The sequence below is a fragment of the Vanessa cardui genome, chromosome 30 (genome assembly GCF_905220365.1).
Source record: "Vanessa cardui chromosome 30, ilVanCard2.1, whole genome shotgun sequence".
NCBI lineage: Eukaryota > Metazoa > Arthropoda > Insecta > Lepidoptera > Nymphalidae > Vanessa > Vanessa cardui.
The window spans coordinates 3,151,474-3,166,970 of record NC_061152.1 but is presented as its reverse complement, the minus strand read 5'-3'; the positions used below and the strand labels follow the sequence as shown (position 1 = coordinate 3,166,970).

At 34.1% G+C, this 15,497-nt stretch overlaps 1 protein-coding gene across 1 annotated transcript in view; it reads left to right on the top strand.

Moving 5' to 3' along the window:
- Positions 1 to 316: 316 nt before the first annotated feature.
- Positions 317 to 15,497, top strand: part of LOC124542321 (putative leucine-rich repeat-containing protein DDB_G0290503) — a 55,170-nt gene continuing 39,989 nt past the window's right edge. Inside the window, exon 1 of the mRNA XM_047120286.1 lies at positions 317 to 557. The gene's annotated coding sequence lies outside the window, so the exon portion shown is untranslated. The remainder of the gene's footprint in view (positions 558 to 15,497) is intronic.

Sequence of the window (15,497 nt, the reverse complement as noted above, 5' to 3'; positions counted from 1 at the left end):
AAAGTACCCTAAATTTAACAAATAAATATGAGGATATAAATTACTTTTAAGGTAAAAAAAATTGAGTGATATTTATCAGAAAATGGCAACAAATTCTAACATTGACTGCTTTGCTTAAAAAAATATTTAAAATTATTAACATTATCAAAATTTATAAAGTTATTAATTTTTTATCGAATAATAGTATTTTCTAATACTCATACTATAAATATTTTTTTTAAGGTCCTAGTATTTGTAAAAAAGGGAATTAATATGTGTTTTTTATGGGTAAATTTGATTGCAAGTAGGTAACACTGTGTACATTCAACACTCAACAGTGCAGTGTGGACATTCGCCAAACTCATGCGCAATATCGTCATCCGGGTGTAGCTTGCGAATCTTTATATCAATAAAAACAATTACTTCCACGAACTAAAGTGCATGTTGTGTAGTTTTCAAGTGTTACACAGTGTTGGATTGCGGTGAAAGTAAAGTGCTTAACATAACTCGGTGATAAAGTTGTTTTTTTTTTATAAACTATTTGCCTCTTGGAAATTCAGCTCCGTACGTCAGACGAGGTATGACCCAGTTGAAATTACTTGAAACATAATTTTCCTTAAATACACATATTTTTTCGACGTGTTATATTTGTTAACAAAACTTGTACTTGAGAACTATTTAGGAAATACTTGGCTCAAAAAAATTCAACCCGTGATTTACTAACACTAGTTGTTATTGTACTGAAATTAAAAAAAAAAGTTTTTTTTTTCGTAACATTATTAATTTGTTATATATTCAATAATATAATCTATAACCTTCTTAGAATTGTTTTTTTTTTGTCTTAATATATGAATTATAATAGCTTTTAAATATATTATCTATCTGTTTTTTTTGTTTTAAGAACAATATATTTTATGAATATAACGAAACATTTACATATGAACTTAATTTGATCAACATATTGTAAAATAGCATCTAGGACAACCTTCTACATAATGTAATTACAAACATTTCATTGATTCGGTGTTAAGATACATTCAAAACACATTATACCAGTTGCGAGATTGTTTCAAAGTGTAATAAACTTATTTAAGAGAGAGCGGCAATGCTAATCTTTACAAATATCAGCAATTTTAACCTAAACTAAAGAAGACATAGCCTTATATGATCATAGCTGTCGAGGCCATAGTCTTGTACTCTCAATAGAATCTATTTCGAGAATATTGATCATGTTATATATCTATTTTGATATTTAAATTTGGAAAATAGTTTTAAACCAAGTAATTGTACAATTATGCAATTAGATTTAAAAATAGTTGCTTATTGTTTTCTAGTAGTTGCAATAAGTTTAATTATTAGTATAACACCTCGCCCTTAGTCTTTAGTGCAGGCTGGCTCTTTGCCTAGGTAATCAGAGTTGAAATTAAATGAGGAAATGCTGCATTTCTGTAACTAATTTACCCTTTCATTTATACAGTAACTACTATACTATGTGGTTAACTACTTATGTTAATATATTTTATGTTTTTTGTAATCACTTGTTGTATTACATATGTGATAATTTGTAATTTTGCGCACTGAAGTGATGCAAGAACACTGGAATGCGCATAAAAATAGAACTGGCCTTGTCATCAGTGGTTGTGATACAACAATATATACTTTATCCGAGTAGGCTTTTACAAGCACTTTTGAATCATCATTTAACAGCTATATTAAGTGAAGCTACCACGGGTTCGGAAAGTAGATTATTCTGAAAAGAACGGGCAAGATACTCACTTGTTAATCTTTTTCACAATGTAAATTTATAACAATGTGTTATACACATAACAGCCATTATTATTGTATATTTTTCTTCCCGCTTCCATATGCACACCATCATATCACCCCTACAGCTTTAAACCAATCTGTTATGTGATGCTCGTCATCAAACAGCTTCCCATGAAAGGCACCATTTATCTATTACTCAGAGCTACTGTTCTTCTAGCTCAAAAACATGGTAATGTTTTAGTCATTTCACATTATGGTTTAGATAACTTTCTGATTCATAATAATCAACATAATTATATGTACCTAACGAACCGCCACAGCTTCGCACCGGTGCAATACTGATACAAAATATTGTACAGATGTTATTGCAACATCACATAAGAACCACTAAAATTATCAATATTTCTATACTATATTTTACATGTTTTACACACATATATAAATTCCTCTTGAATCAATCTATCTAAAAAAAAAAGCATCAAATTCCATTGTATCATTCTAAAGATATGAGCATACATAGGGGCAGAGAGTGGTATACGAGTTTGTTTTATACTGTGTAATGATAATTGTGTTGTGTTTTTCTTTTAAAAGGTAATAAAACAGGCACAAGGGATAACTTTTAAATCCTAATATTTGATAAACAGTGTTGCAAGAAATGCTTAATATCACATATAACACATTTTGACTGCTGGGAGCCCATTAGCATGTTTGCCTATTATATAAAACGAAAAAAAAAACTTCCTCTTATGTAATTAACACACTTAATGCAGCTGTCACATCTGATATCTTCTATAGAATATTCATTTAATGTCAAGGCCGGACTAGATGTTTATTTTATATAAATATTGACACTATGAGATAACCATGTTTATAGCACGCCTTATCAAAGGAAACCTTTGTAACAGAGTCATGTTATTTAGGTTTGTTACATAAATAGTTATGTACTGGACTTGGTGTTAGGGCTTTGTGCAAGTCTGTCAGTACCCACTTATTACATGCACTGTCAAAAAGCAATATTCAGTATTGTTTTGTTACAGTTTGAAGGGTGAACCTGTGTGTTGACAATGTGTTAATTATGTGGTCTTTTGGTGATATAAGGAATATATCATAATGATAAATAAATATCTATTTCATCAATAACCGCCAAACAACAGTACTCGGTATTGTTGTGTTTCCGGTTTGAAGAGGGAGTGAGCCAGTGTAACTGCAGGCACAAGGGACATAACATCTTAGTTCCCGAGGTTGGTTCGCATTGACGATTTAAGGAATACTTAATATTTCTTACAGCGTCATTGTCTATGGGTAATGGTGACCACTTATCATCAGGTGGCCCATATGCTCGTCCGTCAACCTGTACCATAAAAAAAAGACAGTACAATAACATCTTAAAGATTGACTTCTTCTTTTGAGTAGCATGAGCTCCCATGCCAGAAGAAGTCGCTCTTCCTTAACACACTCATACTTTCATGTCATATTCTATACTGAGATAATGTCAATAGGTGTTGATAAACATTTACCATCAGGTGGTACTACTACTATTTAAAAGAGTCCTCTTATGTACAGCACATTAAATATTTAAATGAATGTTCATTTGTTTGTCCTATATGTTATTTTGACGACCTCCATGGTTGTGAATTTGTGGTTCATTCATGAAAACGCCACTCCGAGGTCCCAGGTTCGATTCCCGGCCGAGTCGATGTAGATTACCATTAATTTTTTATGTTGTCTTTGGTCTGGGTGTTTGTGCTGTTGTTACTTCTGTTTTTCCATAACACAAGTGCGTTAGCCACTTACATTGGGATCAGAGTAATGTATGTGATGTTGTCTCATATTTTTTTATATGTGTTGTATGTGCACTATTCATCCATTTGCATGTAAAATTTCCCTGAAATATATAACATATATTTAAATGTTTGTTCTTAAAAAAAAAAAAATGTTATGTAAAGCTAACTAAAAGTATATGTACCGTTTAACATACATATGCATTTAGTATAAAGCGGTTATTTTAATATTACAAGACTATGATTTTATTGTATGCATAATTATGCATTATATATGTTTATTCTATATATATACTATTGAATATTTTGCTGATAACTACTTGTAATGTTACCATCTTAGTTCAAAAGATTGCTCGCATTAACAATATAAAAGTTGATTAAAAATTTAACAGTGTGAATGTCTGTGGGAGGTGGTGACTGCTTACCATCAATCTATATACCTATACTAATATTATAAATGTGAAAGTTATTCTTGTTTGTCTGTCTTTTACTACCAAACCAATGAACCGAATAATCTATTTGACAATACGAAAAATAAATTTTGAATTATTGTAATCAGTGTATATTATGAGTTTAAAAATGGTCATTTACTAACGAAACTTGAAAATAATACTTAATTTATTCAAAATCAATAAATAAAAATGCATTTTTTCAAACGTTTGTCACGTGGCACAAAACGCTCCTGATTGGCCGGGCTTATGACGAAGTCACTTTCTTGTGAACCTTGCTTTTCTACTATATGTACCACAGATTAAAACACAGCAAAGTGACGTCACCGACCCCATTGCAGCGCCATATTGTCCAAGTAGCGTTTTCGCGCGTTATTTAAATATGGAATTTTTAATATGATATTTTTCGGTATATATTGACGAAATAAAAAAAACAACTTTTACTGGGTTCGTTAACCTCTACTAAATAATATAAAATGGGTTTTAAAAACCAGTCAAATAGCCTATTTGATGATATTTCATATGAAGCTACTTTGGACTCGAAGGACGTAGGCTACTTTTTTTGCCTACTACTTGAAAACCAATCCAATTTAAAACGCAAGAGAAGCTGTGGGTGACTATTAGTTTGTTATAAAAAGAAACAGGCTAGGTTTGTTTAACTAATTAAAGACAGTATGTTGATATTGTTAAGTGCGTTTTGGAAGTTGACTTAATATGTTATTGTTTATTTTGAATAAATTGTGTTATCTTAGTAACTCTAAGCTGATCTTTCATACTTTTTCTAAAATCAGTAATATAAATTATCTGTAGGCAACTATGTATACTCTGTGGTAAATTTCGCGCCTTTTCTATTCTCCTTACATTACTCTGCCCTGTGACTTTGTTGTACTTAAAACATTTATTACAAACAGCAAATCCACTAGGTAACAGGTTATGAGCCCAGTACGCCTCCACTTCCAATATTAATTCTAATATTAAACACTGGTTTTAACGCAGAGAAACAAAAACCATAACCAAAAATTTTTTTTTAGTTTTCATTCATAAGTAAGATGCATAGATTAATGTAAATGTAAATAAAGTAATGAATAGGCTCCAAAACTACTGGACCGATTTTAAAAATTCTTTCACCATTCGAAAGCTAAATTAATCCCGCATAACATAGGCTAAATTTTATTTTGAAAAAAAAAATAGGGTTCCGTAAGATATTTTGGGGTTTTCGGACAAAAAAGAAAAAAATCTACCAAAAAAGTTGATTTTTTGCGTATGATGCTTAAACTATAAAAAATAGAACTATAAAATGTTCTAACTCCGGTCCTTAGAGGTCATAATGGCCTCCGACCCTAAGAACCTCATCAGATTCGTGGCTGATGTTGGTCTGGCTGAGGTGTTGTGATCACGAATTTGAGGTTTATCACAATAGATCCAAGCGCCGGTTGCAGTAATTCTTCAAATGTGACCGTGCCTCAGCAGTAGGGATATTAAAAGACTGATTATGAACCGTTATCTACGCGGGCGAAGCCGCGGGCGACCGCTAGTATAATATATTCCAGTCACATGACTAGAGTAAACAACTTTGACCTTGAAATGAAACGATATCATTGGTCGAAATGACGAATTTTATCTATGGTATAAGTATAGAGACAATGGCATTGTATCTATACTAAATTCTAATACTAGCTGTGACTAATTACCATCACCTGTTTCAACTACAAATGTGGATTGATAAAAATAAAAAATTCTTTATTTTCTTTAACAAGTTTGTACTTAAATATAAAGTTGTTGGAGTCTCCTTTTAAGCATATGAAAAGCCTGTGCCCAACAACATGTTTTACGCCCAAAAGGGGGTTGATTTCTGAAGATACATTGTTAGTATACCTCCAAACCAGCCATAAAGCATATACTTAATATTCCAAGTCTCTTCACAAACATAGGAATTTCATACAAACTTCCGATCCCCGATTTAACCCCTTATGAAGTTGATATCCGTTCGGATTCGGATTTCTACTCCCTACAAGGAGCATGTCATATTTCAAATTTGAGAATTACAATTATTGAGATTTCGATTTAAAGAGTGGTATTTCGCTTATCTATATATATAAAATTGAAGTGTCTGTTTGTAATGTTAAGTAAAACAAACGCTTTTAATTAAATGCATGTGTATGTATACACGGTGCATATACCAATTTTTTTTTACAATTTCTGTTTTTCCGGCTTATCTCTGGAACGGCTGGACCGATTTTGACGGTACTTTCACTGTCTGAAGTCTAATTTAATACTAACATGACTGTATTTTTAAATGTTAAAAAGGGTAACCACAGTTTCTTGCCGGTTCTTCTCAGTGGAACCTACTTTCCGAACCGGTGGTAGCTTCACTTAATTGTTAAATGATGATTCAAAAGTGCTTGTAAAAGCCTACTTTAATAAAGTATATTTTGGATTTTAATGCAAATAAAAAGTGTAACAGAAATATCTCAGTTAAATTTGTAACAAATTAATTCTGAGCTAAAAACGATACCCTCCTGTCACCATTGGAGCCAAGAGCTCTGAGGTTTGGGAGACTTAATTACACTCTGAGGCTCTAACACATAATTAAAACAAAGAACGGTAATTAAAATTGATTTGAGATAATCTTTATCACTCACAGTCCAGATTTATAAAGTAATTTTTAATTCATATTGTTAGATGTGCCCGTGACTTCGCGCTCGTTTGAATTTAATAAAGAAGATATTATTGTAGCCTTAGTAACTCCTTATTAACTCAGCTACCTGCCAGTGAAAGTCCCGTCAAAATCGGTCCAACAATTCCTGAGATTAGCCAGAACAAACAGATATACAGACCAAAATTGTAAAAACAGTTATATCGGTATACGTACCGTGTATACATACATATGCATTGAGTAAAAAGGACTATTTTAATATTACAAACAGACACTCCAATTTTATTATATGTAAGTATAGCTATAATCTGCTTTTCGAACCGGTGGTAGCTTCACTTAATATAGCTGTTAAATGACGATTCTAAAGTGCTTGTTAAAACCTACTGGAATAAAGTATATTATTTTAGTTAATAATTCTTATTGAAATCAATAAATATAGTATATGATTTTTTTTATGGTATAGGTTGGCGGACGAGCCTATGGGCCACCTGATGGTAAGTGGTCACCATCACCCATAGACAATGAAGATATATTAACTATTCCTTACATCGTCAATGCGCCACCAACCTTTGGAACTGAGGATGTTATGTCCCTTGTGCCTGTAGTTACGACTCACTCGTCCTTCAAACCGGAACACAACAATACTGAGTACTGCTGTTTAGCGGTAGAATATCTAATAAGTGGGTGGTACCTACCCAGGCGGGCTTGCACAAATCCCTACTACCAAGTAAATAATATACATTCATTCTTTGTTACATCTCTTTCTAAACTATAAACATTCAATTCAGTTATTGACTAATTAATATGTATATTGAGGATAAAACCTAATTAATATCGTCATTAGCGATTCGTAATGACAGAAAACGCTTAATCATTCTATATGTATCTGGGTAACATTGTCCCGATCGATTTCGGTCCAGCCGTCCAATGTCAAGGAGACCTGCCTACACAGGACAAATAACAGTGCACGTATCTGCAAAAAGGTGCACTATTATTTATTTATTGTAGACTATAGTAGGTGCAATACTGATACTAAATATACCTACTACTCAATTTATTTCCTTACTTCACATTACAAACTTCAAAAATGATTAGTGTTTCTTTACTAAATTGTCCGTGTATTATATTTAAAAACCTTCCTCTCGAATCACTATCTATTAAAAAAACCGCATCAAAATCTGTTGCGTAGTTTTAAAGATCTAAGCATACATAGGGATATAGGGACAGAGAAAGCGACTTTGTTTTATACTATGTTATGTTTCATAGTCTAAAACCAAGTCCTACATTTGGAAGATATTTGCCCGTTAAGACATATAGTTTTAGGGTGTAACAGAGACGCGTATAGTGTGCGAATGAGATGGGAGTTTTGACGTCATACATCTCCATTCTTTATTGGCGTGGGTTGCATACATAATTATGTATTGTATAAGATCGGTGATGTGATTAACACATGAAAATAGGTTCAAATACTCGCTAACATCACTGACTTTTGTGTTAATTCTTTTTGTGATTAAATTTGGATACAACCCTTATTAGAAGAACTGAGATGGCCCAATGGTTAGAACGCGTGCATCTTAACCGATGATTGTGGGTTCACACGCAAGCACTACTATATATATATATATATGTGCTTGATTTGTGTTTATAATGCATCTCGTGCTCGGTGAAGGAAAACATCGTGAGGAAGCTTGCATGTGCCTAATTTCACCGAAATTCCGCCACATGTGCATTCCATAACCCGCATTGGAACATCGTGGTGGAATATGTTCCAAACCCTCTCCTTAATATAAGAGGAGGCCTTATCTCAGCAGTGGAAATTAGACACATGCAAGCTTCCTCACGATGTTTTCCTTCACCGCGGAGCACGAGATGAATTATAAACACAAATTAAGCACATATATATATAGTGGTGCTTGCCTGGGTTTGAACCCGAAATCGTCGGTTAAGATGCACGCGTTCTAACCCCTGGGCCATCTCAGCTCATTATCCCATAATCACTGTGACAAAAATCGCCTTACGCTATTAATATATAAAGATTATTGCATATGTTTGCATATGAAGGTGCTCTCGTGTTATATTAGTATTGATTAGTATTTAATGACACTCGTTCATTAAATACTAATTAGGTTATATCTATACATATAATAAAATTGGAGTGTCTGTTTGTAATATTAAAATAACAGCTGTTTACTAAATGCATATATATGTATACATACAAATACCAAAACAACATATTTTTCAGTTTTTGTCTTTCTGTTTGTTCTGGCTAATCTCTACAATGGGGGGACCGATTTTGATGGAATTTTAACTGGCATATAGCTGATGAAATAGGGAGTTATTTCATTTTTCATCTTAGAATAATCATTACATAGTATAAAACAAAATTCCTTACCGCTGCGTGTTCTTATGTATGCTTAGATCTTTGAAATTACGCAACGGATTTTAATGCGGTTTTTTAATACATAGAGTGCTTTGAGAGGAAGGTTTTTGTATATAGATAGTACACTGATAATATAGTAAAGAAACTCAGGTAATTTCAGAAGCTTATTATGTGATGTCGTAAACAAACAAATTCTGTAGTATATTTTGTATCAGCATTGCACTCGTGCATAGCCGGGACGGGTCACTAGTTGAGTTATACGTGTGGGTGATGTTATGTACAAAACTTTGCGTGTGTTTATCAATACTTTGGATAAAATGAGTGGATTTAAGATTATATCTATAGCTTATTCCAAATGACGTAGGAAAATAGATAAACAAACGTCAGCTATATATATTTCGTACGATTCGCTAATAACTCAGCTATATTGTTATTTGACGACCTCCGTGGTAGAGTAGTGTGTAAATATGAGACAACATCACATACATTACTCTTATCCCAATGTAAGTAGTTAAAGCACTTGTGTTATGGGAATCAGAAGTAGCGTCGTTACCACCAACACCCAGACCCAAGACAACATAGAAAACTAATGGTAATCTACATCGACTCGGCCGGTAATCGAACCCAGGATCTCGGAGTGGCGTACCCATGAAAATCGGTGTACACACCACTCGACCACGGAGGTCGTCAAAGTGTGTACACCGGATCCTTGCTTGGGTCTGGGTTTTTTTTATGGATGTGTTGGCGGACGAGCCTATGGGCCACCTGATGGTAAGTGGGCACCATCCATAGACAATGAAGCTGTAAGAAATAGTAACTATTCCTCACATCATCAATGTGCCACCAACCTTGGGAACTAAGATGCTATGTCGCTTGTGCCTGTAGTTACACTGTCTCATCCTTCAAACCGGAACACACCAATACTGCCTACTGTTGTTTGGCGGTAGAATATCTGAGTGGGTGGTACCTACCCAGGCGGGCTTGCACGAAGTCGTTACTTCAGATTTCCCAAAACACAAGTGCTTTGACTATTTACATTGGGATCAGAGTAATGTATGTGATGTTGTTTCATATTTATTTACTTATATTCACTGTGTTACAGTTCATGATTAATATATCTCCATTTATAATATAACACTATTACACTTAACTATTTATATACACTTAATTTTACTTCCAAAATACCGATAACATTTGTATCGACGTTCAAAATGCCAAACTCAAATCAGTAATAAATATCACAGATAAATCAAGATCTCGACCAATGATATCGCATCGATTTGCTGTCAAATAAGGTTTATTTAACTTTTTTCCTGTTATATTCGGAATAGATTACAAATCACAGTCACAATATTCGTTATACGCTAGTTCATATGTTTAGTACTTGGAAGGGCTTTGTGAAAGCACGTCTGGGTACCACCCACTCATCAGTTATTCTACCAAACAATAGTACTCAGTATTGTTGTGTTCCGGTTTGAAGGGTGAGTGTAACTACAGGCACAAGGGACATAACATCTTAGTTCCCAAGGTTGGCGCATTGACGATGTAAGGAATAGTTAATATTTCTAACAGCCTCATTGTCTATGGATGGTGATTACTTATCATCAGGTGGCCCATATATTCGTGCGCCAACCTATACCAATAAATATAACCTATACCTATACTAATTTACGTGTTAGAGCTTTTACAAGCACTTTTGAATCGTCAATTTACGATTAAGTGAAGCTACCACCGGTTTGAAAAGTACTACCGAGAAGAACCGGCAAGAAACATAAAAATAATAATAGTGTCCGCAAATTTGATTTACCCTTACCATCTAAAAAAGCTGAAGGTGCAAACAGTATTTCGATACACCCTAACATACATTATATAAATATTCTGGGTTATTTAACTTTTGGTCCAAAACTTGATTTGTCCTTGAAACGCCCCAAAGCGTAAAACTCGGGTTTTTTGGCGCACCATCAATTAAGACCTTAGTTACCTTACAAGTATATTATCATTTTATAAATCAAACGTGCTAAAACTATTAATAAATATACGAACTGTCTCATAACTCCAGTAATTGGTTTTATTGAATTTACCGATACTACATATTAGTTTCACGAATGCAATACTGATACTAATTATAGTACAGAATTTGTTTATTTACATCACATTAGTAACTTCTAAAACTATCAGTGTGTCTTAATTATATCGTCCATGTATTATATATACAAAAATCTTCCTCTCGAATCGCTCTATCTATTAAAAAAACCTCATCAAAATCCGTTGCGTAGTTTCAAAGATCTAAGCATACATAGGGACAGACAGCGGTAAGCGACTTTGTTTTATACTGTGTTATGAAGTGGCGGATTTACAAATCTGCCGCTAGTAAGCTAGTAGGCTATTCAATTTTTGCCGCCCCTACTGTTTTTTGCAACATTTATGATTTGTGTTCTATCGTCCTCATTACATCGGTTTATTCCCGTTATTAGTATGATTATAAACTAGGTGATATTTCTGTCAGTTACTAGATTATTTTTCCAACCTATGTAGTGACGAGTATAAGGATTACGGACGTAATGTGTATACTACATATAATTATAAGATTTTTTTTTTAATTTCTGTAAGCCGCCCCTCTAAATCTGCCGCCCTATGCTCCAGCCTACTTAGCCTATTGGTAAATTCGCCACTGATGTAAAGCTGATGCATACATATTGTTAGAAAATAAAGACTTAGAATTAGTATAACAACAGATCATACAAAAATACTTAAATAAGATATGTAGGTATTATTTATGTATTAAATTCAAAACGACCTTATGTTATTGTGGTTCTATATTCACGTCCCGAGCTTAGTTTTCCTGTACATATAATAATAATTATATATTTGACGTCAATAAATACCTTATATGTAATCAATTTATATTCCAATACATATTTGTATTAATATATAATTAAATTAGTTGGTATTTTCAATGATCTATATTAATATTATAAATGCGAAATCTCTGTGTGTGCGTGATACAATTCGGTGACGATAGATGGCGCTGTTCGAAATTGTCGCATTTCTGAATCGCGCTGTCTAGATATTCATTCGTGGATATATGTTTCCCACCACCACTATTCAATTAGAGCCACGATCAGAAGTGCTCTCCACTCCAACCCAATCACTATGTTCTGATCCGAGGTGCGATCTCATAGGACTAGGAGACACCCTCAGGACGATCGTCAATCGGAGCCCGAAAGGACTTCAAGGTCGAGACTAGTACTCCCGGTGTCGCTGTATGGGCCTGAAGCCCTGAACCAACGGACTCAATCTTCAAGGCCCCGAGCCTAGTACTCCCGGTGTCGCAGTAAAGACCTGAAGCCCTGAACCAACAGCGCAACTGCTCAGACTCAGCAGATATAAGGTATGAAATCGAGGGTTGTAACGGGGTTCCAAGCACACCAAGTCCTCCCTCCAGACTTTAATGGTTCTAAGACCAGGTCCGGCCTCATAGAATGCGCGTACTCTGAGCCCTTAAATGGGTTATCAACATTCAGAAGTTATTTAACTGTGTTTCTTTACTAAATCGTCCATGTATTATATACAAAAACCTTCCTCTCAAATCACTCTATATATTAAACAAAAACCGCGTAATTCTAAAGATCTAAGCATACATAAGGAAGAGTGGTAAGCGACTAAGCTTTATACTATGTAATGTTATCGACTATAGTTGTGTACCGGCTTTAATGGTGAGTCAGTGACCACAGGTCAATACCTTATATCCCAAGGTTGGCGGTTAGGGGATGTGTTAGATTTCCTACTATGTTGAGCGGTGATTACTCAATAACAAAAGAACCAATCTCCAATTTATTTGGGGTCGACGCAGCATGTCTTCCATATTTCTCTATCTGACGTCATCTCACAATATCTTACACAATACATCCATTGTTTCTTTGAACATTCCTCTATATTATTACTTGGTGGTAGGGCTTTGTGCAAGCCCGTCTGGGTAGGTACCACCCACTCATCAGTTATTCTACCGCCAAATAACAATACTCGGTATTGTTGTGTTCCGGTCTGAAGGGTGACTGAGCCAGTGTAACTACGTGCACAAGGGACATAACATCTTAGTTTCCAAGGTTGGTGGCGCATTGACGATTTAATGAATACTTAATATTTCTTACAGCGATGCAGACCACTTACCATCAGGTGGCCCATATGCTCGTCCGCCAACCTATACCATAAAAAAAAAAAATATCCATCCACGTTCACGCTCGATTTCTCACAATATGTTACTCATTCCTCCGCATAACTCATACAATGATATTATATTAGCTTTTCTTACCTAATCTCTCTCTCCTCAAACTCAAACTCTAATAACTTTATTCAATATAGAAGTATTACACTTTCTTATTGATGGTCAATTGAAACAGTACCACCGGTTCGGGAAAGAAAATACCCAGACCTGAGAAGAACCGGCGAAAGAAACTCAGCGGGTTTTTATTGTCTGTGTCCACTGTGCATTTATTATTCCCATCTGATGGTGGGGTCTGCCTTCCTTTTGCTTCCCTTTGCTCTATTTGATTCAGTGGTTAGAACGCGTGCATCTTATCCGATGATTGCGGGTTTAAACCCAGGCAGGCACCACTCAATATTCATGTGCTAAATTTGTGTTTATAATTCATTCGACGTTGAAGGAAAACATCGTGAGGAAACCTGCCTACGTCTCTTTTAATAGAAATTCTGCCTTATGTGTATTCCACCAACCAGCATTGGAACAGCGTGGTGTAATATGTTCCAAATCTTCTCCACAAGAGGAGAGGATGCCTTAGCCCAGCAGTGGGAAATTTACAGGCTATTGTTGTTGTAATAAGAACTTTAACCACATCTGTCCATTTGGTTTCAGGTTCTCTAGGTCTAGACCCTATAACGTTAAGATTGGTCACTAACCTACCTTTTCTTACCTAATATAAATTAAAATACATTTATCCTCATTCAACAGAAGTATTACTTCTTAAATCGTCCAATGCGCACTAAAGATCTATTTTAGGAAGTAATTTTCCATTTACAAATTAACACGTAATTAGATTAAAGCTACCCACGCGTAAAATCTTGATCCTTTTATTCTATTGTTAGACTACAGTCTGCTAAATATCAAGTCTTATTTGTTATTAGCTGTGCCCGTGTCCTTGTACGCGTTTGAATTTAAAAAAAATAATATTATTGTAGCCTAAGTTACTCCCTTTTATATCAATTATCTGCCAGTGAAAGTCACGTCACAATCGGTCCAGCCGTTCCAGAGATTAGCCGAAACAAACACAGACAGACGAAAATTGTAAAAAATGTTTTTTGGTATATGTACCGTGTATATATACATATACATCGAGAGGAAAAAAAGGGCTATTTTAATATAACAAACAGACACTCTAATTTAATTATATGCATATACTAGCGACCCGCCCCGGCTTCGCACAGATACAATAATATGACATCACATTACAGACTTCTAAAATTATCAGTGTTTCTTTATTGTATTGTCCATGTGTTATATACAAAAACCTTCCTCTTTAATTACTCTATCTATTAAAGAAAACAGCGTCAAAATCCGTTGCGTAGTTTTAAAGATATAAGCATACATAGGGATATAGGGATAGAGAAAGCGACTTTGTTTTATGCTATGTAGTGATTTTGTTCATAAAATAATTTGTCTTGAAATTAGAAATGACTATATGTGCGTTTCAATGGAGTAAAAATAATATATATACTAAATTTATATATATCAATCAATCAATCAAAATAAACTTTATTCAAGTGGGCTTTTACAAGCACTTTTGAATCGTCATTTTACAATTAAGTGAAGGTACCACCGATTCGGAAAGTAGATTCTACCGAGAAGAACTGGCAAGAAACTCAGTAGTTACTCCTTTTCAACATTTAAAAAATACAATAATATTTGTTAAATACAATTGTATATATGTATGTAATATATCCTGAAAGTCAACAGGTATTAATTTCAAGCTTTTTTTATCATCTACAAAATCTTGTAACGAATAATTTGCCTTTTTACCAATGTATTTTTTTTACAAACGATTTGAATTTACGAAACGGCAAAGTCAAAAATGTCTTCGGAATTTTATTATAGAAACGGATAACTTGCCCCAAAAAGGATTTATTGACTTCGCGGAGTCAGTATATTGTTTTTATCGAATAATTTTCTGTCTGAATCGATTTTGATGAAACTTGAACGAAAAATGAACCTCAAGTGTATCGATCTTTTCAATTTTCCTCGTGCATTAAATATATATACACGAGATATACTATAAGTTTGATGGGTTTTTGTAATGAAAGGAAAACGAATAAGGGATATCCAGACACCATAAGATAGAGATTATAGCATTAGGGTTCAGCTGTTAAATGGAAAAACCTTAATTATACTGTTATTATTGTTTAGATATTAAAATGTGTTAACAATTACTTCCTTGTAAAAGTCATCAACAGCCTGTTAATTTCCCACTGCT